The following is a 25,878-nucleotide window of genomic DNA, read 5'->3' on the forward strand; positions in this document are numbered from 1 at the left end:
TCCTCTTTCTCCTCTGACCTAAATATGCCTTTAACTAACAGTAACACCTTCACTTGAAAACGGAAATTAAGAACATACAGTGACTTCTCTAGGGTTTGCCAGGCCTCTGCTATGCAACACAATTTGAATTTTGAATAAGGACAATTACTTCCAAAGCCTATGTTCTTTTGACTGATTGTAATTAAGTGAATAATTTGAAACACCCCAGTGGACCATTCTGTCCTGCCCATTGGCTGGGCTTGTCCACATGGCAACAGTGTCTCCTGGACTGTAACACATTGCCAGGGTTTCCTACTTTGTCTATGGAATGCTGGCTGTGTCTCTAGTCTTGGTTCATCCCTGATGGCATGTTACAACCCATGAGGATGACATTCCTGTGGATGTGTCTTTGACGCCACTTCTTTTAAAATATAAATGGTAGCAGTGCCTGGTGAGACATTCTGTAATCCCAGCGCTCGGGAGGCAGAGGCGTGAGGATTGCTACAAGTTTAAGGTGAGCTTGGTCTCCGCATTGTGAGTTCCAGGCTGGTCTGGGCTACAGAGGGAAGCCCTTTCTCAAAAATAAATAAGTAAATAAAGCATTAACATATATCATAGTAGAATATCTGCATCATTTTAAATTGGACTGGTGTACAGAGCTTAGCCCCAGGTAGGCATAGTCACTGTCAACTTCTAGATGCAGTGCAAAATAGGTATTCAAAGGGCCCACGGGATTGAGCCATGCCGAGCCCCCGTTTCCCTGTGTAGTGGAGTGTTAGAGTCTGTGTCGTGTATGAATTAGATGAAGCAGGTCGTGTGTGAATTAGATGAAGCAGTACCCGTGAAGACAGCACCCTTGTCTAGCAGAGGAGCAGTAAGGACTCCATCTCTGTAACCATCTAGATTACACGGAGGTCTCTGCTATCACTTCCTGTGTTTTTACCTGCAGGTTGTGATTAGTCAATCTGTCATAGACTCACTCTTCCTCCAGCTATCCGGGGTTGGTCTAAATCCGTTTTTAGCATATCTAACTTTGAATAACATCCGTTCTTGAAGTCTTGAGTTAGACGCTCTCTCACCTTTTTTAGTGTTTCCTTTGTTCTGCGCCACATATTTTAAAGAACTTACTAGAACTATATCAGTGGATTGGAATGTGTATGCTTTGGCAAACAAGTGTTCCTGTTTTTTGCCGCTCAGGGTCTCGTAGCCTTGCTTATCTCTCAACCACCATGAGGATGCCAGTATCTCCCCAGCACACACCTCACCCTCCACCACATCACTCCCCTCTGCAATACTGCGCAGCTAAATGCTCCCTCCTCTCCAGCCTCTGACCTCCCTCTGCATCTTCCCTCAGTCCAGTTGCACTTCCAACAGGAGCTCTAATGCTTCCGGTTTCTTTTTCACGTTTTTTTCCCAGGTATTATTCTACAAACAGCAGTAAGTCGTTGAACGTAGCAGACCTTTTTCTGTTTATTTTTCTTTGCCGAGGGTAGCATCTTGATGTTATTTATGTCCTGAAAGAAAGACAAGCCATGTATTTGTAAGCGATCCTTCCACGGCATCTAGGAAAGATGCCCACATTCCTTGCTTACCTTTAAGACTTACTCATCTCAACCTCTGTGCTTGTTCTTTTACATGGATGTATGTAGGGTATGTGCTGTCTGTGTTTGCATGTGGGCTCTGTGTGTATGAAGCTGCACATATGTACGCGCTCATGTGGAGGTTTATGGTTATCAACCAGTCTTTCCTGAGCACTTCGTCTTATTTATTGAAGCAGGGTTGTTTACTTGATCCAGGAGCGCACCATATAGCTAGTCTAGCTAGCCAGTTTTCATCTGAGCTCCCCTCTCTCTGAACTCTGATTCCACCTGACATTCACATAAGTTCCGAGGATCTGAACCCAGGCTCACACTTGCAGGGCAAACTCACACCTCCCCAGCCCCTTTCTTCACTTACATGTTTCACTAGTATTACATTTACTGGAAGGTCACAGTTCTTAAAGAACTTTAGACACCATGAAAGAAAGACATGCTTCATTTATAAATTGCTCCTAGAGTCATGTAATAAACATCATTGCATTATAAATCCGTTGAGCACATTGGAATCAGATTGCCTGGAGCAAGGGGCAGGGGTGTGTGTGTGTGTGTGTGTGTGTGTAATACCTTTACTGGAGAGCAAGGCAAGTGAGCCTCAGAAGTGTGAGGTAGTGAGCAAGGAAGATTGCAAAACCTTTGTGTGGAATATAGAACTGGCCATGACACTGCTGGAGGCTGCGGCCGGAAGTCACGTTCAAGAGAGAATTAGCCCGGATGTAAAGCCCAGTCCATTTTACTGCTGATGCAAGGAATGGAAAAAGGAGGCTTGGCTGTGTGCTGGAGGCCTGCTGCCTGCTGGTCGTTCCTGGGCTGTGAAAATGAGTCTGTGGGATCGAGAGCAACAGGAGTGCAGAGAAGCTAACCTGGCCTTGAACAGCTAACACGGAAATGGAAATGCTTACCCCCTTACCACCGCCCCCTGGCCAGCACAATAGTGCCAGAGGGTTCCTTTAGATAGTTGGGTGAGACTCTGTGGGAACTGACCCAAGTGTTGAGGTGGAGAATGGCAGTCAGACATGAGAAATGCTAGACCGTTTACTTAGAAGAGTCCTTTCCTATCACAAACTGTAAAAGGAAATTTAGGAACACTTCCTGATATAGAAGCAGTGTGCGTGTGTGCGTGCGTGTGTGTGTGTGTGCGCGTGTGTGCGTGCGTGCGTGTGTGCATGTGTGCGTGTGTGTGCGTGCGTGTGTGCGTGCGTGTGTGCGTGCGTGTGTGCGTGTGTGCATGTGTGCGTGTGTGTGTGCGTGTGTGTGTGTGCCTGTGTGTAGTGTGTGTGTGTGTGTGTGTGTGTGTGTGTGTGTGTGTGTAAACAGGCAAACATGAACTCAGGAGTCAGTTCAGGCCTTTGCACAGGCTTCATACATCACATGCTCCTACTGAGTCCCATCTCTGTACCCTTTGTCTGTGCCAGCTCGTGGGTGTTTTTTTGTTTTGTATTTTGTTTGTTTTAATATTATTCTGTAGTTGGTGATGTGTCTTACCAAAGAGCTGTTGATTTTAAAAAATTGCAATGCGGGCTAAGGAAAGTTTAGCAAAATTCGGAAATCAGCTATCAGAAAGATATTTTGGGGGTGGGGTTTGAGAGAGGGTTTCTTTTTTGTTTTGGTTTGGTTTTTGTAAGACAGGGTTTCTCTGTGTAGCCCTGACTGTTCTGGAAATCGTCCTGTAGACCAAAGGTCTGCCTGCCCCTGCCTCAGAAGTGCTGGGATTAAAGGTGTGCACCACCATCACTGGCAAAGATGGGATCTCTTGTGTAGTCCTGGCTGGCCTTGAACTCGGCCACTGTGCCCAGCTCAGAAAGATGTTTTATAACTTGAGAAAGTCACAGAAAGTGTCTCAGATGAAGGAAGTGTTTGAGCTAGAGCAATCCAGGATTGGCATGTGTTCCTTAAAGAATCTTTCCAAAGACCCAGGAAAATAAAAACTATTCCCATGCCAGAAAAAGCAGCAAGGCCCCAGAACACAGGACAGAGCGTGAGAAAGCTTAATACCGAAGGTCCATTGTGTTTCTGTGGACTGTGGCCTTGGGTGGACCACAGTCAGTAAGAGTTGTTTGTGCCTCCCCACCTCTCACTTTCTGCCCAACCTTACCTTTTGCCAGGGCAAGATGACCTCTGTTGAACTCATGGTTACAGGGCTTCCCAGCAAGATGACCTCTGTTGAACACATGGTTACAGGGCTTCCCAGCAAGATGACCCCTGTTGAACACATGGTTACAGGGCTTCCCAGCAAGATGACCCCTGTTGAACACATGGTTACAGGGCTCTATGATACATTTAGAAGTCACAGAGGAGCCATGTACAACTGAAGGCAGACAGAATAGCCAATATAACAATATATTTTTGTGAATATATATGATGTCTTAATTTTTAAAACCCTCTACAATTATCTTTTTATTTGTATTTATAAGGAACACACTTAGTTGGATGTGGTGGCACAAGCCTTTAATCCCAGCACTGAGGAGGCAGAGACAGGTGAATCTCTTTGAGTTGGAAGTCAGCCTGGTCTACATAGTGAGTTCTAGGATAGCCCGGGCTACATAGAGAGATTCTGTTAGAACAAACAAACAAAAAAGAAACAATTTGCTCTGTGCAGTGGGGCAGCGTGTGAGGTCTGTGCCATTCTCATGAGCCATCCACCTTGTTTTTGAGATAAGGCGTCTCACTAGGACTGGTTCTCTGATAAAGCTAGGCTGGCTCACCAGCAAGCACCAGGAATCTGCTTGTTTCTGCTTCTCCCCTGCTAGGAAAACAAATGACTGGCTTTTAAGAAGAACTTGGATGCTGGGGGTGTAATTTATGCTCGTGATTGACAGCTATTTCTCCAGCCCCCGTTGTCTTAAGCTGAAATTCATTTGTAAAGAATTAAACTGACTACCTAAATTTTACATTGACAAAATTCTTATACCCTTAAATTTGTCTCCCAAAGCCTCCTTGACCGGGCATCCCTTTGTCTCTTGATGGGCATCCCCCCTCAGTTTTCATATCCATCACCCCTCATCTGTTCCTGCGGATGCTCTGATACAAGCCAAGCTTCTTTGGGACTGCTCAGTTATTTATCAAGTATGAGTTTGTCTGTCTCAAAGAATTTATACTTCTTCATAATTACAACACTTCCTTATTAAAAAGATTTTAGTGTGCAGATATTTGGGGAGGGTGGGGCTCCCGGGGCTTTCTTGGCTTCCTGGTTTCTTGCACAAATTCCCTGGGGAACAAAAGCCTGGGCTTCTGGTGCATCTTCTGGAGCTGTGAGGGGTCTGTTTCCCCAGCTGTTGGCCACATCTGGAGACTGGCATGCTTTGGCACGCTCCATCTTCACAAACAGGGCATCCTTCTCTTCCCTAGCTTTCATTTTAACTATATTTTCCTTTTCAACTTTCACCTCAAACCTTTGGAAAGGTGTTTGGTGACAGGAAAGTATCCAGGACAGCAAGAGCCTCCTTCCCTGTTCTTTCCTCAGTGCTCAAGGAGTCCCTGGGACACAGCCATTCAAGAACTATTGATATTATAGATGTTAGTGGCGAGACTTCTTATCATCTAGCTGGGAGCATATCATTTCCTTCTGATTTTTTAAAAATGTTTATTTATTATGTATACAGTGATCTGTCTGCATATGTGCCTGCAGGCCAGAAGAGGGCAGATGGTTGAGTCACCATGTGGTTACTGGGGATTGAACTCAGGACCTCTGGAAGAGCAGCCAGTGTTCTCAACCAGCCCCAATAATTTTCTTTTCAAGACAGGGTTTCTGTGTAGCTATGGAGCCTGTTCTGGAACTCACTCTGTAGACCAGGCTGGCCTTGAATTCAGAGATCACCTCTGCCTCCCAAGTGCTGGTATTAAAGGCTTGCACCACCACCATCCCTTTGTTTTGTTTTGAGATAAGGTCTCAGTGTGTAGTCATGGCTGCCCTAGATCTTGGCTCACTAGCATGTGTAATTATTCAAAATAATGTGTTGCATTATGACATTTCATTCATGTATGTAATACATTTTGGAAATATTCACCTCATCACCCTCTTTTGATCTTCTCCCACCCATCCCCTGTCCCTTTCCTCTTCCCGACTGGTCCCCTTCCGCTTTCCTTTTTTTCTGTGTATTTTAAGCACTTGTCAAAAATCACTAAGAATCACTTAGTAGTCACTTTTAAATATCTTCGAGTTTATGAAAATTAGAAACATTTTGAAATATCTCCATGCTTTTGGTAAATGGGAGAGATGTAACTTGTACCCACCTCCTGGAACAGTAGGCAGATGATTGCTTGGCCAGTCCTTTCTGTTTTGAAGCCTTACAGAATGACTTCACTGGGAAAGCATTGTAAAGATAAATCACTCTGCCTCCCTGGACCTCAGCAAAGCCCAGTACAGTGTGTGTATCCGTGATGTTGGGAAATGCTGTTCAGATTGCACTCGACCTTCTGGCGATTGCGTAGCTCTGCAGAGCATTCCTCCAGCCATCGGAGGAAGTGGGGGGCTGCAGCAGAGGGTGGGGTTTGGCCATGAGTTAGGAACTTCGGCGTTTTGTGAAGGCTGAGGTCTGCATGCTAGAAAACATGCATCTGACAGTCACGTTAAGTCCATGATGACGGTGCTAAAGCAAGGATTTAGAACGAGTTTGGTAGAACGAAATGAAGAAAAGAAACAGGCAAGTGATAAGGGAACTGTTTGGATGAACACGCAAGGTGGCCTCGGAAAGAAAAAGAAGGGGTGTAAGCATGCGTGGTGGCGATTTGGTTGTTGTCCATGTAGGTGTGCTAAAAGAAGGACTGAATGAGTGAGGGAAATGCAAGGCAGAGAAAGGCTGTGCACCATTAGCATAAACGTAGGGCTTCCTAGGTAGATGGTGCTGGCCAGCTAGCAAGCTGCTACAAAAACTTGCTGGATAAATAATTTATAAAAAGTGGTGTTAGGGTGGGATGGGGGATTCATCTAAAAGTGAATTCTGAGCGTCACTTGATGTGAGAAGTGGATGGTGGACTTGTTTTTAAAACGTGGATTCAAGAGTATTACTAAACTATTGTTTTGAGACAGGTCTCGCTGTGTAGCCCTGACTTGACCTTCTGGAGATCCATCTGCCTCTGTCCCAAAAATGCCGACACTAAAGGGCAGCCTACGTTACTAACTAGACCCTTGACTGACAGCTAGGAATTAATTAGGTGTCCAGGAAACAGATTTCCAAGAACATGTCTGCTCTCTATTAATGTTCATTTAAATTTTCTTTTTATCAGAGTCTTAATTTCCTCCCTGAGGGAGACCGTGGCAATACCTTGCAAATAGATGCTGTCCCAGATCAAGTTTGAAACTTTCCGGATCACTTTTGTTTCATTTTGAATTAATTTTTAAGTTGGAATACAAAGTCATGGGTTACGTCCTGGTGTGCGTGCATGCGTGTGTGTGCGTCCTGGCATGTGTGTGCACACCTGCGTTTGTTTATTCAAAGACAGTACAATGAAACATATCACTCCTGACAGTTTCTACAGATTGTCTTGGCCAAGGAAATATCATCCATCACATTCTGTTTTTGTGTTAAGATATTTGAGTTTGTCACTCTGGATTTCTTTGTCTATATTGTGTTTTTAGAGTTCTGATGGCCAGCACTGATAACACACTGGTATTTTTAATATTTTCAAAACATAATCTAAATGAATACTGTTTCACTATGATCTAATTAATACAGTGTGTGCACCTGGCCTCTGTGTGTTTGTCCTGTATATTCAGCATGTTGTCTTTTAAAAGGTAACATCAAGAAGTACGTATGGCCACCTGGTGCCAATTTCAATCTAGAAATGATTTTGCCTATATTATTAATCCCCATGGGACCCCTATTTTTTGACAGGCCCCTAAGACTTATTCTGATAAGAAGTTATATTCTTTTTAAAAAATATATATTTGAGTCTTTCAAAACGACTTTAATCTTTTTTGAGGCAGGATAGCCCTGGCTTCCTGAACTCCATTTGTAGACCAGGCTGGTCTTGAACACACAGAGATCCACCTGCCTCTGCCTCCCAGTACTGGAATTAAAGACAGGCACCACCACACTCAGCAAAAATTATATTCTTTCCTAAAAAGTTGAGATTCTGAGGCTGGGGGAAAGAGATCAATTGATAAGTTCCTGCCACGTATGCATCGAGAACCTGGATTCGGATCTGCAGTACCACATAAAAGCTAGGCTCGGCAGTGCACGTCGGTAGCCCCAGTACCTTGAGCAGATCCAGAAAGACCCCTGGTGCTCACTGGTCAGCCAGCCTCGCCAAGGTGATGACCTCTAGGTTCAGCAAGAGACCCTGTCTCAGAAAGCAGTGTGCAGGAGACCGAGGAAGACAGTGTTGATCTTCGGCCTGCAAACATCTGTGCACCCCCATACACACACGTGCATGCGCACACAATTGGCATTCTCAGGATAATGCAGTGTGTTCAGGAAGGTTATTGCGGGCCTTGTCCCTCTTATGAAAGTATAACCCTAGAACCTTCGGAGTGGGATTGGCGTGCTAAAGGAATTCATCTCCAAACGTGATGGTCTCAGCGTGGCATGTCACTGTAGCTTTGCTCAGTTACTAGCTGCTGGGAAGGACAGATTGTAACAAATACTTGCATATTGATACATTGCCAGGAGCAGTAAAGGGCTCAGGGCACATAAGAATGGCGTGCAGCGCTATGAACGGAAGAAACTTGCGTCTTATTTTCCATAATAAGGTGCTTTTCAGCAAGTGAGCTTTTCTTCCATTGCTGTCCTTAGAGTCAAGTTTGTGCAGATCGTCCATTACAGAACCTGCCTGTGCTTTTCCGAGTTCACTTTCAAAAACTGCAGCTGTTCACAGGAATCCCCTTGTTCTCCTCCGCCTTCACTAGGTAATGCTGGCGGCTCCCCGGTTACTGTTCCTTACCGCGTGTTTTCTCTCACGGTGTTAGAATGCTAGCAGTGGTGTGTGACCCAGGACGGTAACCCTTCAACCCTAAGATGGGGGTTTTGGCTCTCCTGGCATTCTTTGGCGATGTACCAGTGAGATAGAGATTTGGATTTTGATGGAAGCATCAGGAATCACCAGTTATCGTAGACGCTTACATAGAACTCCTCTGGGTTTGGTTTAGTTTTGTTGTTTTGTTTTCAAAGGTGCTCTACACTGAAATAACTTGCTAGATTAAGGGTTAGAAATAACTTTTTTTAAAAAGAGGGGCTTGCTTTAGCAAACGTCTTTCAGAAAACAAGTTAGACAAGGAAGGCATGAGAACGCAGTCAACACCAGTATGGTGTGCAGGGCTTCCTAAGAGAGGGAACTGCACTGGGTGAGGTCGTGCTAGGCTTCTCTTTTGGAACCTCTGGGTGCTTCCTGCTGCAGGGAGCTGCTCCATCCTAAACCAAACGCTGCAGCCCTGCAGTCCTGCTGACTTGGAAAAGCAGAGGGTCAAGTCAGAGCCTGCCAGTGGCAGTGCAGTGGAGGGAAACCCCCAAATCCGCATATAAACTCCTCCCAAATGTTTGCCTGATCTCAAAGGAGAGACATCGATAGCTGGGCAGATTTCTGGCCTCGGTCCACTCTTGAGCCCCTGCCACTGTGCGGCACAGAGTTAACAATTTAAGGAGGACCACACCGCTGATCTGTTGCAACTAAAACCAGCGCTTTCGAGAGGCATTTAGAGTAAACATCAGTAATTAGACACGGAAACACACAGGGGAAGGAACACAACCCGTAATAAGACAAAGACTATCATCAGAAATTAACTTCGGAATGAGCCAAGTGATTGAATTAGGCAATAACAAGTTCCAACTGCTGTTGTTAGCAGTGTGGAAGGAAAAGTGATCCTGACGGCTCCGCAGATAGGAACTCAGCAAAGAAACAGAAACTGGAACAAAATGCAGTCTAAAACGAAAAAGGCCCTAGTAGCTTTAGAAATCACTGGAGAGAACACACAAGTGTGCATGTGCGCGCGCACACACACACACACACACAGTTTTGTAGTGTAAAGGGTAGAGTAAAGATCTGAAGTAATTGACACACAGTGACACATGGGACAATATCAATACTGCAGCTGTCTCTCTGTGAGCAGCCTGGGGTGACTTGTAAAGCAGTTTGGTATTCTTAACCCAGAAAACTACACAAAATCCTGCCAGTCCAGAGGTCCAAATCTTTGTGTTTACTTCCTTTGTGAAGCTGCCCTGGCCATCGAAGCATGGCATCCCCAGAGCCCAGTAGCTGAAAAGCGTTGGTTGAAAGGAGCAGCCTGCAGCATCTTGCCATTACGATGGTGGAGTGGGGGTAGACTGGGCACAGGGTCTGTGGTCTAAAGTGCTGGTAACCTTTTGCTGTGGTGATATTTTGTTTGTGCTTTAACAAATAAAGCTTGCCTAAAGATCAGACAGAGTACAGACATAGCCACACTTGTTAGCCATAGAGGCTAGGCAGTGGTGGCACATATTTTTATTCCCTCATAGAGGTAGTCAGATCTCTGTGAGGTCAAGGCCACCCTGGGCTACAAGAGATTGAATCATTCTAAAAGAATCAGAGCCTAGTGGTAATGGCGCACACCTTTAATTCCATCACTAAGGAGGTAGAGACAGGAAGTGATAGGGCTGGGCAGAGAGAGGAATATAAGGCAGGGGAAGACAGGAGCTCAGGACTCAGTGTGAGGCTTCATAGAGACAGGAGGATTCAGTAGAGATAAGAACAGGATCACCCCTTTGGTCTGAGGATTCAGTAGAGATAAGAACTAGTCACTTACTGCTCTGCTTCTCTGATCTTCAGCATTAACGCCTCTATCTGACTCCAGGTTCTTATTATTAAGACCAATTAGAATTCGCACTACATTTGCTGTGTACATTTCAAAGTGCAGAGAGCATGGAGCGCCTGATGGTTTCAGTGCAACTTTTCTGACCACTGGACTCAGCCAGGTGAGCAAAGCTCCCAGGATGCACCACGGCACACAGTGAGCTCGTGGTCAGATTAGACATGGCTGAGCTCCCAGGATGCACCACGGCACACAGTGGCTTGTGGTCAGATTAGACATGCCTGAGCTTGACACACTGAGATGATAGTCACAGAAAGGAACACAGAAGAGCAGATTCCACAGAAGAAGGAGTATCCCAGAAGCGAGTAAACAAACAAAAACTTACGGCAAGGGACTAAATTTAGCACAAAGAAATAATGAAATAATGAAAAAAAAAACAATGTTCAAGAAGGATAAAAAATAGGGAAAATAAGAAAGAAAAAAAAAACGGTTTCAGATAAAGACTATCAGTTGCCCACATTTGACAAAAGTAAAACATAAACTTCACATCACACTGCAGGCAGGTTCAACACAGCGAAAGCATCCCTTGATCGTCGCCATAGACTGACGTCTGGAAAGAAAGACAGAGAAAGCAAAGCATGTTCCCTGCAGGCCGAAACAGTCAGAATAAAGGATAAGTTTTCCTCCAGAAAAATAGGGGCTGGGAAGGTTGCTCGGAGCAAAAGCTGCTTGTGTGCAAGCCTCACGGCCTGGATTTGGTGTCTACAGCCCTCTACACGCCTGCCTCTGAAGTGTATGGGAGCCCATACTCACAGACATGGTACATAATTTTTATAGATTGGTTTATTTTTATTTTTCATGTATGAATGTTTTACCTGCCTGTGTGTCTGTGCACATTGTGCGTGCAGTGTTCACAGACACCAGAAGAGGGAGTCTTATCTCCTAGTATTGGGGTTATGATATGATTATTAGCCACTTTGTGGGTGCAGAGACCCAATCTGGGTGGGTCCTCTGGAAAAACAGCCAGTGCTCTTAACTGTTGGGTCATCTCTCCAGTACCATTAAGCGATTTCAAGAAAGAACAGGGTAATCTTATTTGTATTTTTTGACCACTTTGAAAGAATAAGATACTTAGAGGAGGGGCTGGAAAAATGGGTCAGTAAGAGCACTTGATGCTCTTCCAGAGAACTCAAGTTTGTTTCCCAGCACCCACATCAGCGATCTTACCTCCAGTTCCAGAGACCAATGCCCCTTCTGGGCTCTGCATGAACACACACATGCCCACACAGTTTTTGTAAAGACATGTACAAGAAGATCCAATGCTTGTCAGTAAAATGAGTAACTTTTATATACTTTTATTTCAAAAGCAAATTCAAGAAAACATTAAAACATTCCCAGCACTGAATGATAAAGATACAACATCAAAATTACTAGGAAAACCTGATGAAATACAGCTCAGGTGAGGCATAGGTAGGTTGGTGGATGAACAGATGAGAGACAGGTGGACAGGTGGGCAAAGAAACTTTATAGGACTCAATGTGTTTATATTAGGAGAATCCTCGGGTTGGGGATAATCTCAGCGGCACAATGCTTGCCTGTTATGTATGAGCCCTGTGTTTATTCTGTCACAACTAAAAAGCAACAACCAAAATAACAATAAAAAACAGCTCACAAATTTAGTTTTAACTAGTTTACATATGAGAAAGTAAGTTAGTCCCCCAACTAAAGAAGGAAATAATAAAAATAATAACAGAATCAGTAACTTGAAAAACAGATTTAAAATTAAGTTTAAATTTTTAAAATATGGTTTAAAAATAAGTAGGTCAAATGTTTGTTCTTTGAATCAGTGTTAAAATATTAGTTGTCATTTTGATGGAATTAACAAAAATAATTCTGATCAGTTATTTGTTATCAGAAATATTAATTGAATGCCAAAATTCTATTAATAAATTTTGTTCTTTGGCAAGCTCATACATGACCTGGTCCTTTCCAAGATTTGTGACTTTTAGTTTTGTTTTCTGTTTATCGAGGGCCATCCATGCGGCCAATGGATTGAGACTCCATTGGAGTCACCAGTGGGCTCACAGCTGGAGCTAACATTCCCTCCTTGTCCCTCATCTATCCGTGGCCTATGGTTCCACTACGAGGGATGTGCATCTGTTGGAAGGAGGGGACTGCTTGTTCTTCCCAGCTGCCCCACTAGCTTACACCCAAAATAATCACATAGAAACTGTATTAATTAAATCACTGTTTGGCCCATTAGCTCTAGCATCTTATTGGCTAACTCTTACATCTTAATTTAACTGATTTCTATTAATCTGTGTATCGCCACGTTTCAGTGACTTACCGGCAAAATTTTAGCATGTCTATCTCCTGTAGCAGATCCATGACATCTCTTAACTCCGTCCTTCTTTCTCCCAGCACTCAGTCCAGTTTTCCCTGCCTACCTAAGTTCTGCCATATCAACAGGCCAAGGCAGTTTCTTTATTCATTAATGGTATTCACAGCATACAGAGGGAAGTCTTTCTCTATCCCAAATAACCACTCCGAGACTTCTTCTTAATAATGAAAACATGATCTTAGCTTAGGCTTGTTTTTAACTACCTTTTATAACTTAGATTAATCCATTTCTATTAATCTGCATGCTACCACACGCCACATGCCTCAAGTTCTTATGCAGATACAATGGATAAGCAGCCTTAGCTGTGATTACAAATGACTGTCTTCCCCACAGATGGCATTTTGTGGTTATCTTCCTGCTCTTGCAACCTTTCTATCTGAAGATGGACCTTTTTTCCTACCGCCAGCCCCAAATAACAACATGGAGACTTCTTATTAATTATGAAAGTTTTGCCTTAGCTTAGGCTCGTCCCACTAGCTCTTATGCCTTAAATCAGCCTGCTTCTATTAATCGATGTTTTATCATGTAGTGTTTTACATTTTTATTCTGTATGTCCTACTTCCTCTGTGCCTCATTAGCATCTCCATCTTTCTTCTCCCCAGTGTCCTCTGTGTCCCCGAAAGTCACACCTAACCTCTTCCTGCCTAGCTATTGGCCATTCAGCTCTTTATTAAACCCATCAGCAGGCTCCTTGACAAAGACACATCTTCACACTGTAAACAAATGTAACATCCACCCCCTCTTCTTATCTGTCCCCTGAGCATTAGAAGGAGTGGGTGTGCACATCTTGTTTTCTCAGCACCTGTTGTAGCCCCCAGTCTCTGCACTCACCACCGTTCACTGGCATGAGAGGCCTCTTCCACTGAGACTGAGTAGCATTTGTGTATGAAGATAAATATGCATTAAAAGAGTTTTAGTGCTGTGTCAGCTTAGCTGGCGCTGGTATTTACTTATCCTTAGAGCTTCAGGTCATAGCAGGCATGAGTTTTGGGCCAGGATTTTTATTGTAGCTGGTATGGATCGTCCCTGTGGAGCAGGCTTCAAATCCAACCATAATAATAGTGCTTTATACAAGTGGGAGCATCTTGCTTGGAAGGTTGGTCTGGTAATTCACAAATTGGTAAGCCTCCTATTCCTCCAGCAGACACAGAGCACCTCTGGGACTGGGAACGTACCAGCTGGATGGGAGTTACAGCCTAATAACATAACACCTAAGGAAGTGCTCAGCATCCTTAGTCATCAGAGAAATGCAAATCAAAACAACTCTGAGATTTCATCTTACACCTATAAGAATGGCCAAGATCAAAAACACTGATGACAACTTATGCTGGAGAGGTTGTGGGGTAAAGGGAACACTCCTGCATTGCTGGTAGGAATGCAAGCTGGTACAGCCCCTTTGGATGTCAGTGTGGTGATTTCTCAGAAAATTAGGAAACAACCTTCCTCAAGACCCAGCAATACCACTTTTGGGTATATATCCAAAGGATGCTCAACCGTGCCATGAGGACATGTGCTCAACTATGTTCACAGGAGCATTGTTTGTCACAGCCAGAACCTGGAAACAACCTAAATGCCCCTCGACCGAAGAATGGATAAGGAAAACATGGTACATTTACACAATGGAGTACTACACAGCAGAAAAAAATGATGACATTTTGAAATTTGCAGGCAAATGGATAGATCTAGAAAACATCATAGAGTGAGGTAACCCAGATCCAGAAAGACAAATATCACATGTACTCACTCATAAGTGGCTTTTAGACATAAAGCAAAGAAAACCAGCCTATAATTCACAATCCCAGAGAATCTAGACAACAATGAGGACCCTAAGAGAGACTTACATGGATCTAATGTACATGGGAAGTAGAAAAAGACAAGATCTCCTGAGTAAATTGGGAGCATGGGGATTTTGGGAGAGGGTTGAAGGGGAGGGGAGAGGCAGGGAGGAGAGCAGAGAAAAATGTAGAGCTCAATTATATATATATATATATATACACACACACACACACACACACACACACACATACATACATATACACCAGCTTTCTTATCTCATTCACTGTTGTTTGCAAAGTATTGCAGAAGCACCATGGGATCTACATTTGGGGTGCAAATTCTGATTTAGAAATCAAGAAGTGAGAAGGATTTGGAAGACAACCTCAGTTGGACAGTGAGACCCTGTTTCACAAACCTGAGGCCAGAGGGCACTGATCTCACATTCACCCTGCACCACAGAAAGACAGAGAGGTTGTTCTGAAAGATTCTCACCAAATGGTTGCATGCAAATTTCTCGTACCTTGCCCTTAACAACCTGCAGGTTACCCACTTGTTCCTGCTCCAATTAGTGTCACATGTAAGAAAGTGGAAGTTCTCAAATTCCTCGCTCCAGATGTATAAAGTGCTTGTCGGTGTCTGTCTAGGAGAGGTGACCTCAGAGTTCAGGTTCTGTCTGGAAGGAGGACACAGAGCCTGTGAACAACAGAGCCTCTTCTAATCTTGCTGTGTGTCTGGACCCCCATGCTTTTCTGTACTGGAACTGATTTTACAGGCGACAGATTCTGTCTGGGTCTTTTGGGAGTTACTGTTTCATTTCCCTATCAGGTGCAGAAATTTCTCTTCCCCCTTTGTCTTCTCACCCAGGGAAAGCAGGTATTCCGGTTTCCCTGTCTTTGCAAATTTCAAAGTAACTAGCGTGTACAGCCAGGTCAGTGTTCTCAAACACAAACTCCTGTGGCCACTGAGCCTTCCTTCTTAGTGTTCGGGGCAGATCGGAAGCGGTAGACCTGTTGAGTGTCTCAGGAGTTCATTGGCCAGATAGAACCTCTGACCAACAACAGGTGGATGTACGGGCAACCTCTGAACAGGTTCCTGAGTGAAGCCTTAACTGTTTGATAGATGCTAATCCACATGACAATGTACCATAGCAAGCAAAACACAAAACTTTTCTGAAGGTTTTCAAAGGATAATTTTTTAAAAATTGAAACATGACTTTTCTGCGAGGTGGTCATGCCATCAATTTGCCTAACTAATGAGTGGGAGGGAGCCAGGAAGATGGCAAAGCTGCTTCCCAGAGTACTCAAGGAGTTTCTTTTTAAAAGAGTGGAGAGATGGCTCAGCTGTTAAGAACACTCGCTGCTCTTGCAGGGGTTTGGAGTTTGATTCTCCGCTCCCGTATTAGTTGGCTTACAACCCCGTAGCTCCAGTTCCAGGGGATCTGACATCTCTTGTCTTCCCTCTGAGGGCAGCTTACACACGTAACACATGTAAAATATATGCAAATCATTTTTAAAAAGAATGTTAAAATAACCTTGCCCAGTTAGATCTTTGACTAGGAAATGTGTTTCAAAGAAACAAATGTTACTATGTGTTTTTCTTCTGGACACAAGTATCCCTATGGAGTTTAGCTAGAACTAATCAGAAAACCAAAACGAGCCACACTTTCTTAAGTCACCCTGAGTAGGCTGGTTAAATCACCCTTTGGTAGCTCACTAAAAGGATCTCTTCTGTTCACGATTTGCTTCACTCTGAATTTTGATATTTTCAAAAGCACACACTTACTCATCTTATGCTTTATTCAGAGGACCTTAGTTGTCTCTGTAATATAATAGACATTTATGCTGGATCAAAATGAGACACTGGCCTTGGCAGTCCTCAGGCTTAAACCATGGGAGAGAAATTTAAGGTCCATCACTTCATTTCTACACTGACATTGCTTACACAGCACAATCCTATACCAATTCCACTCTGAGGAAGTGCTCCCACCCAACCCCGGGCTCAGCCAGTTCCTAAGCCTGCTCCCAGTTGACACACTAAGTCATCTTAAGCCCTGTAGACGAGAGACTTTTCAAATGGCCTTTAGACTCCACACTGCAGTGCTCAAATTGTAACATCCCAGCCTTAAGGCTAATAACCACCGCTCCACTTAAGTCAAGGCGAGTCCACCTGGAGCTTCTCGCAACCCCACAAGATGCAGTGACAAAGCTCACACACTCACGTGGTCTGGGTCTGCGGCCTGCTTTTGCACAGTCCACCTCAGACCTGGCTTTGTATTTTCCAAAGCAGTATATACCAATGGAACATATGGCCACAGTATTTGCTGTCCATCTCTGCCTCTATATAAAAAAGTGCCTGTTCTCTGAGTTTAAGAAAGTAAATGGATAACTTATTTGCAATATTTTTCAAAATGTTATTACTTGCTACAAAGAGAAAGCTCTCTCAGAATTCAAAAGTTGGCTTATTTATTATTTATTGCTTTGGAGAAATGAACCACTGACTGAGCAACATTTCAACTCCAAAGACTTGCTTTGGGTAAGACTATATATAGTTTTTTCGAGAGAGGGTTTCTCTGTGTATCTTTGGCTGCCCGGGAACTCACTCCATAGATCAGGCTGGCCTCGAACTCAGAAAGATCCGCCTGCCTCTGCCTCCCGAGTGACGTCTGACTGGATAAGAATATTTTGTGGAAAATGACAGTTGTGAAAGACTGTTAGCTTTGACATTGAAAGAGAAAGAAAGCTTACTAGCTCGCTTATCAGCTGGTCACCTCTGGGTGTAACTTCCTGTGCAGAATATGCCTTTGCGTGGTTGATGTTTATAAGCATCAAACACTTAAGCATTTCGCTAGGGATACTGATTTCTTCTGGGAGGAGGCTGTAAGTAGCATCATGCACATAAGTTTAGGCAGTTTTTCTTCTCCAATGCAGTATAATAGTCTACTTACTGTTTTGAGGCAGGGTTTTACACTGTAGCTTAATCATACTGGCCTTGAACTTGCGTTGATCTGTGTATCAATATACTTCTCCATTGCTGTGATAAAAACACTGGCCAAAACCAACTTGGGGAGGGAAGGGCTTAAGGACAGTTTATAGGTGGTAGTCCGGTATTGAGGGAATCAGAAACTAAAGCAGAAGCCATGAGGAGTGCTCCCTGTTGGCTTGCTACCCCCGACTTGGATCAGCTGCCTTCCTGTAGAACCCAGGGCTGGTACCACTTACAGGTTGGAGCCCTCCCCCATCAATTATTCATCAGGAAATCTCCCAAAGACATGCCCACAGTTCAGTCTTATGGAGACAATCTTTCGATTGAAGCACCCTCCTCCCAGGAGACTCTAGTTTCTGTCAAGTTGACAAAAACCAACACAGTCCTCCTCCTTCTGCCTCTAGGTGCTGGGATTGCAGGCATGTGTTCCCACAGTGAGTTTACGTGGTGCTGGGGATTGAACCTGGTGCTTTGTGCACGCTAAGCAAACACGCTGCTAACTGAGCCACATCCCCACCCTTGCTCTCCACTTTGATGTGTTTCCCCAACATTTCACTTTTCTGTGCACTCATTATTATGATATTTGCTCGAATGTGTCTCATTTCATTTGGTGCAATTACAAGAAAATACCAGAATCTGGGGAATTCATAATGAGCAGAAACTCCCTGACTCACAGTATGGAGTGTGAAGTCTATCGGGACACTGCTATCCGCGAAGGATCTCTTTGCTGTGCCATGCTGCGAGGCAGGGTAGGAGAGCAACGAGGACAGGAGAGAGAACCCATACAAATGACCATAGGCTCGCCCCAGACATGATATCCCTTCGCTTATGAGAAGGAACCCTGTGACAGAAACCCTTTTAAATTGTGACCAATGCCCTGACAGCAATTGAATTTCAACACAAGCCCAGACAGGCAAACCTTCAGGCCACACAAGCATGAGGAAGCTGTTTGAGAGGTCTGTGTGAATGGCAGGAGCAGTCCACCGGAGGCCTTCACAGTCCATGCTCGGGTCACAAGCAGCCTTCTCTTATTTGACCTCCGGTTTGATGTCATTGCTAGAGGGGTCTGACTCCTCGCCTTGCATCATTTTCCAAAGTTGCTCCTGAGTCACCCTTATCCTCACACAGCTGGAAAGGGTGAGTGGGGGGAGGGGAGAAAGAATACCGCTGAGATATTTTCATACGTGGCTCTATTTTATCAGTGGGATGGGATTAGGCCTTGGGCGTCTTGTCAAGTATTTAATATCCTCAGGCTTCTGTCCATCGGTGCCCCCTTTGTTATGGGAAAAATACTCTGCATGTTCCGGAAGTCTGTGAGCAGAGCTCCAAGCATTCAGCTGGAAAGACCAAATGTCTTTTATATTCTAACTCTCAGGAGCATGTAGAGCCGGTCTGATGGCTCAGTGGGTAAAGGCACTTGCTGCCGAGCCTCATGTCTTAACTTCAGTCGGAGAAAACGGAAATTTGAAAGTTGTTCTCTGGGGGCTGGAGAGATGGCTCAGCGGTTAAGAGCATTGCCTGCTCTACCAAAGGTCCTGAGTTCAATTCCCAGCAACCACATGGTGGCTGACAACCATCTGTAATGAGGTCTGGTGCCCTCTTCAGGCCTGCACACAGACAGAATATTGTATACATAATAAATAAATATTAAAAAAAATTCTTAAAAAAAAAGAAAGTTGTTCTCTGAGCCCCCTCGTGTGCAGTGACAGGTATACACCCCACTCCACGCACATAAATTCATAAACTTAGTAAAAGCATGTGAAGTTCACAATCTTGTCTACATCCTTGATGGTTTTAATAGAAAATTTCTTTTAAAGCCAAAAATCATGGAAAAAAATTTGTCCTGAGTCTGCCCTGGGGATCCTTCCCTCATCCTCCCTTCTTCTTTGTGAGAAACACTGTCCATGTCAATTAGGCGAAGCTCAGATGATCTCAGAGGAACTTTCCACCTCACCCCACCCCACATTGTTGTGATGTAAAGAAAAAGAATATTGCTTTTTTTCTCCCTTATAATACTCTAGACATGATCACATGGCATCTAACGCTTGCCTTGCTTATGTCTTAATGTTCTGCTTTGCTGATGTATCCCTAGCTTGTCAAATTGAAGGTAGTTACCCCTGTCCGTATCATGTAAGAAATAGGGACAAGGGTTTGAGGAAGGGGAGTTGCTTTGCTTTGGCAGCTGAGCCCCTCATTTCCATGTACATGATGTTAACACTGAGTCGTCACGTGCCCTTACCCACCCACAAGAAACACCAACTTCCCCATGTTAGAGAAAGGAGAGGGTGGACCCTGGGAACTGATCCGCATAGTGAAAGCCCACAGCTTCAACCACTCCTGGGGAGCACAGATTTAGCTTCCAGAAAAGTGGTCTTCAGGGGACATACCAGTCCTATAAAGCATAGCTGAGTCCATCCGGCTCTGCTGATGACACCTCTTAGACCCCAAAGGTGCAGCTCCACTCTCAAATTGTGTTCTCAAAGTGGTCTAACCACCCAAAAAATATGGAGTGGGGTTGGCCCTTGTTGTCTGCCTGACAGTTTCAGACGTGTGTAGTGTATTATGTGTGATATGTTCACACCACTATCTGCTTGTGTCCCCCTTCTTTTGCCTGTGAACTCCTTCTACCTGTTCCTCTATTGGCCTCACCACTAGAGAAAATGACAGTCTTGCCTTCAGCATCCTTGGAAAGGGATGGATCATTCATCCATGATGACAAGAAAGGGCATAGTCTTATGCAGGTGTCCGTTACTGCTGTGTGTGTGGTTGCAATGACAATGTCATATGCAGGAGGCAGCATGTCATGACCCTGGCTCATCTCCACTTTTTAAATTCCTTCTGTTGTCCCATCATCTGTCATGTTTCTTAGGCCTTGAGGGGCAGTACTGTAGATGTCCTATTAGGAACACTCATCAGTCTCTAATTCACAGCACTTTGCCCAGACAATCTGCCTTAGCTGTCGCCCTCTGTAAAAGGGGGCACATGAGTTACTTTATGGGGATAGACGTAACATATTTAGGAGGCAGTTTAACAGCATGGCCTTTTAGGGAAATGGTGGTAATGTGTTCTCTACGCATGGACCCTCATTCCTAAGGAACTCTTCAGTTGATATTATTGTTGGTTTGGGCTACGGAAGCTTCTTGGAAACTTTGGGCCTTGAATGTTCCAGAGGTACATCATGCTGAGTAAGCACCAGAAGGCACAGAAACTAGAGACCCCAGACTGCTCATTTGCTGCCTCTGGATGGGGGCAGACTGATGTTCATGGGGTTTGACTGGCACATATGGATTAGAGGTGGATAATTTGAACACTTTGACTCAACTTGAGGCAGAGGGAAATTCCACAGTGTAAATGTTTGAAAGAAGACCCTACCAATTGGCTGTTCTTACAGGTACTTTCCGTGAGCAGCTGGTAAAGGGGCACAAACAGTAAGTGTTCCAGAAGATTCTAAGATAGAGGCTTCGATTTTCTTAAGTCAATATTGGTAACTGTTACATTTAAAGACACTTGTTACATTTATTGCCAACACTTTTTTTTTTCCTAGTGGCGCATCATTTGAAGAGGTTGAAAACTACCCATTAAAGCCCTACTGCCAGCCTAGATCTTCCTGAATAAGGCTTACATTGTAACTACTATACAGAACAGAGCCTGTTGAGCAAAATGGAGTAGAGATGACTTACATTTGTTTTTATTTCTTTAGATGAATGTGGCTGCTTATGACTAAACTTAGAATTCTGGAACTGCAGATGCTCAGTGGCGTAACATACACACATAAGGTAATACCAGGAGTATATTTTTATCAGTCTCACTGTTGACATAGATTGCTCTAAATGAAGGGCTTCTTACAAGTCTTCATGTACAAAACAACTGTACTTAGTTCAGAGAGAGCAGAATTTTCACACATTGCCTTTGAGCCTCTGAATTCAATGTTGTTCATGTAGTGGTTGGTACCCGAAAGCCTGTCATGTCTTTTAAGGGGTATCTTCAGTAATCAACCGCCATTGTGTCTGGGAAGGTACTTATATGATCATAGTTTGCTTCTTCAAAATTTGCTGATGGGTTTCCATTTTAATGTCAGAGAAGAAAATTAGACCTAAATGGAGCAATGCCTATTAATGTATATTGTAATATTGTAAGCCATTATTAGCTTTTTGGGTTTTGGTGGTAGTGAGTTGTTTTTTTGAGTCGTCCGTCAGTATTCCAGCCCGGCCTCGAACACAGAACACAGCGCGTAGCTAAAAATGACCTTGAATTTATGATCTTCCTACCTCCACCTTCCCACACTCTGGGATTACAGGTTTGGGCGAACCACACCCAGTTTAGGAAGTGCTGGTCTGGATCCCAGAGTTTCCTACATGCTAGGCAAGCACTCTACTAGCTGAGACACGCCCTCAAGAATATTTTATAAGTCAAAACAATATTTTGGGGGAGGCAATAAGGTATATCAGTGGTGCCAAGGAGCAAGTATCTCTTTAGCGCCGGCCCCTCAGGAATGTAGTGTATACCCGTGGTTGTCTTTACATTCCTTCAGCTAGAGGTTTTTAATTGAAATATACCATGCTTCCATAAAAACCCCGCATCCAGGCAGAACTATAATAGACACCTTATATGAGGAGAGCATGAAGCCTGAGAACACAGGTTTTCCTTGATGGCCTTGGCTGCCCTGTCGTTTGGCTTAACCAGCATTTCTGGTAAGGGACTTGTTTTGAGTCTTGGGATTCGTTCGCTCTGAGGTTTTATGTTTCCGCCAGCCTCTTCCTGTTGACATTCTCACTGAATCAGAGTCGCTTGTGTGGCATCATAAGCAAGATTAAGTACAGTATCTGAGGCCACTCTACGGCTCTGATATATTAATTAATCTATTTGGGTGTGTTTGCTTGGAAACCTGGAAGGGAGCCTGTTTTAAAATACGTTTTGTTTTTAGAATGTCATCTGAAAAGAACCAGTGAGTTCTTTGTCTTGTGAAGGTTTTCAAATAGTCTTTCTGCTTTTTTCAACATGTCAATCTCTGTGGCATTTTATTTAGGAGCGGCAAGGGTGGCAGGGTCACCATGACTTAAAAACACACATCCATGTCCTTATTCTAAGAAAGATTCTTCCAAGTGCCATCCAGTTTAATATCGAGCTCATCCACGGGCAACACTGAGGAATCCTTATTTTTCCCCTAAAATGAAACAGTTGATTTGAAAACTAAACCTGTGTGCCACTACTTCTTGTGTTACATGTTATGACAAATATTTAATATAAATATGCATATGGACTGTCTGCTCACAGAATGGACTTGCTGAGTGGAGCGGAGTCTACCTTTACATTCTGTGATGTTATTAACTACCCAAGAGGCTAGAGAGCTACAAGATTGAGAAACCAGTGAGAGAGGAAACAAAGTATCTCTGACATTGTCAGCTCCTAGGAAATGCAAGGTATCTACAGCATCCATCTTAGTAGACAGTACCCAATGAGCTAATAGAAGACCATGAGGGGTGAATAGGATGAAATTATGCTCTGTGCTTATATGAAAATGTCACAGTGAAACTCATTTAGTACAATTAATAAATGTTCATTTAGCATCCCTTTTGAAGTGGGGCAGAATTAACAAGAGGGAGAAGAAAGAACAGCCTTTCTTGTTGATGAATTTCTGCCAGAGATCAGGAAGAAAAACAGTGTTATCTTTAGAGTATAACATTCACGGTACCATAAACAGGCTCCCTGGGTGACGTTCAGGACCCTACTTAGCTGTCACATCCAGGCAAAAACTCTCTAAAATCTTCATTTCTCCCAAACACATAGGCTTGTAGGACCTTGAGCCTTGGGATAGTGAAGAGTTAAAACATGCAGCCCACATGAAATGCCTGCTCCTTCCTGGTGCACTGGAAGCCGTAATTTGTGTCCCAGAGTTCTCCGTTATGCATAGAGGGAGCTTTGTTAAGACCAGTATTGTTAGTTTCCAATTATCAAGCAAACAGAGATCCCATCAGTACTACAGCTTTTATGTTCAGAGCACTGTCCACATTCAGAAGGTGTTTGAGAAGGCCAAACCATGGGTGCACACATACAGTCATATAAATCGTTATTCCCAGACAACTAGCAGGAGTACCCGAGTGAGCACTAAGTCTTTGCCCTTAGTGTTCACAGTGTGGGAGGAGAGGTAGATGCAGATATAAAAAAACCCAAGCACTGAAGGAGAGACCAGAGCAGGTAGGAAAGTCTTGGTCTTGGGTTGTATGCGGAAACACTCAGCCGTGGACTTTTTTTTTAAATATTTATTTATTTACAATATTCTGTCTCTGTGTATGCCTGCTGGCCAGAAGAGGGTACCAGACCCCATTACAGATGGTTGTGAGCCACCATGTGGTTGCTGGGAATTGAACTCAGGACCTTTGGTAGAGCAGGCAATGCTCTTAACCTCTGAGCCATCTCTCCAGCCCAGCCGTGGACTTTCAAAGTAGGGTTATAGCCCAAGTTTTGGCCCAAGCTCCCTTCAGTATTAGTTAGGCAGCCTGCTTTTCCCCAAGGCCGAGTGCGTGGGGGAGTCTGTCCATCCTGATGTAGTGTGAAGGAAAATATGAGCTAAAGACAAGATATTAAAACACAAGGACTGGCCAGGCATAGTGGCATTTGCCTTTAATCCCAGCACTTGGAAGGCTGAGGTAAGGGGTCTTTTGTTCAAGGCCAACCTGGTTTACCTGGCAAGTTCCAGACCAGCCAGAGCTACACAGGGAGACCTGTCTCAAAATAAATGAATAAAATACAGGGACTAAGGCTGTAACTCTGAGGTATAGCATGTGTTTGGCATGTTCAAGGACTTCTTCAGTTCCCTAGCAATCGATCAATCACAAGTACTAAAACAAGAAAACTACCTTCGTGAGGGCAGCTGTAGCTCTGGCTATCTGTCTCCAGACCTTATCGGATGTGTTTCTTTATTTTTTAAGATGTTTCTAGGAAAATAGGTCCCAATCTAGGACTGCATAAAAATACCTCATGCCTGGGTCCCACACCTGGGACTCTAGTCTTGACTCGTTCAGGAATTGAGGTCTTAAAGGCTTTCTGAACGGCCCTGCTGTGTGGCCAAAGTTGAGGGATCCCCACACCTGCTTGTGTTTTATTTCCCCCAGGATTTTGCAGTAAATCCTTCAAATGCTAGCGCAGCTAGGATTAGCAATAGGTTCTCCACGGGGCAGTGCCCAGCACACACTTACACAGATGTACTCAATCATAAAACACTGTTCGTGTTTCAGAAGTGACTCCCAAAGGATCCGAACTCCCTAGCAGGGCACCAGAAGCCTTTTCTATACCGCACCCATCTTTCATGTTATCATGGGATAGCCAACCCATAGGCTTTCGGTAGATTCCTTTCTATTGTTTGTCTCGACAAAGTGTTTCATTATGTAGCCCTGGCTGGCCTGGCTCAAACTCAAAAAGCATTTGTGCTTGGTCCTGGAATGTACACTTGTCTGCTCTCAACCTCCTGAGTGCTGGGATTAAAGGCAGGACTACCGCGCCTGGCTGCCGTTCTAACTGGGACAGGGTGTATTCTCACTGTAGTATTGACCTGCAGTTCTGATGCTAAGTAACTGAGCATTTTCCATAGGTTTATTGTTCGTTCTGTCTTTTGGAAACTGTTCATTCATTTCATTAGTCCATTTATTGGTCTAGTTGTTTGATTTCTTGTTTAGCTTTTTTGTGTTCTTTGTATATTCTAGATACTAATCTGTCAGATGTATAAGCAAAGATTTTCTCTCATTCTATGGACTTCTTCAGTTGACTGTTTTAGTTTGATGAGGTCCCGTTTACCTGGGGTCCGATTGAGAGGCCCTTGCCTATGCCTGTAACTTGCAGTGTTTTCCTGACTTTTCCTCTAACAGTCTCTGAGTTTTGTTCTAGAATCTGTCATGCATGCGCTTAACCACCAGTCCTTCCTAAATTTCTCCTTTGACAGATGGGATCCTGGTGCCATGCAGCGCTCCAAAGCTTTGTATTTGCATGTGCTGGAGTGTACATATGCACCACTAGGCCTTTGATGTGTCTGTTAGCCATCCGTATCCCCTTACTTGCTTTCTCTTCCGTGGCATTTCTACACGCTATTTCTGCTTCTTGAACTGTTTGATTAACATATGACTCAGGTAGAGGCTGTTCTGAATGCTTGGCGCAAAAATAACTTCCAAATTAAGCGTTAAAAAAAAAATCCCTGATTTAGTGGGAATTCAAGTTAGAGAGGACAGAAAAGGAAACATATATTCACACACACACACACACACACACACACACACATGACACACATGCATGCATTCAGCTTTGATAACTGTTGTGGAAGGGGAGAGGAAGTGTGGACTGTGAGGTTTAGTGTTAAATCAGCTTTGCAGTGTTATTGTCCAAACAAGAGGTAGTGATGGCAGACACCACCATGGTGCTGACAGAGGGGCCTA

At 44.0% G+C, this 25,878-nt stretch overlaps 1 protein-coding gene across 3 annotated transcripts in view; it reads left to right on the plus strand.

Moving 5' to 3' along the window:
• Lrrc8c (leucine rich repeat containing 8 VRAC subunit C) overlaps positions 1–25,878 on the plus strand; it is a 78,773-nt gene that overhangs the window by 3,325 nt on the left and 49,570 nt on the right. For 2 of the 3 annotated variants that reach the window (XR_005973407.1, XM_041642045.1), the window contains exon 2: positions 21,156–21,231. The exons of the other annotated variant lie outside the window; for it this stretch is intronic. The gene's annotated coding sequence lies outside the window, so the exon portion shown is untranslated. The remainder of the gene's footprint in view (positions 1–21,155; positions 21,232–25,878) is intronic. 3 annotated transcript variants of the gene reach the window in all.

The sequence above is a fragment of the Microtus oregoni genome, unplaced genomic scaffold (genome assembly GCF_018167655.1).
Source record: "Microtus oregoni isolate MIOR12 unplaced genomic scaffold, Mior012 000072F_ref0000427, whole genome shotgun sequence".
Lineage (NCBI taxonomy): Eukaryota > Metazoa > Chordata > Mammalia > Rodentia > Cricetidae > Microtus > Microtus oregoni.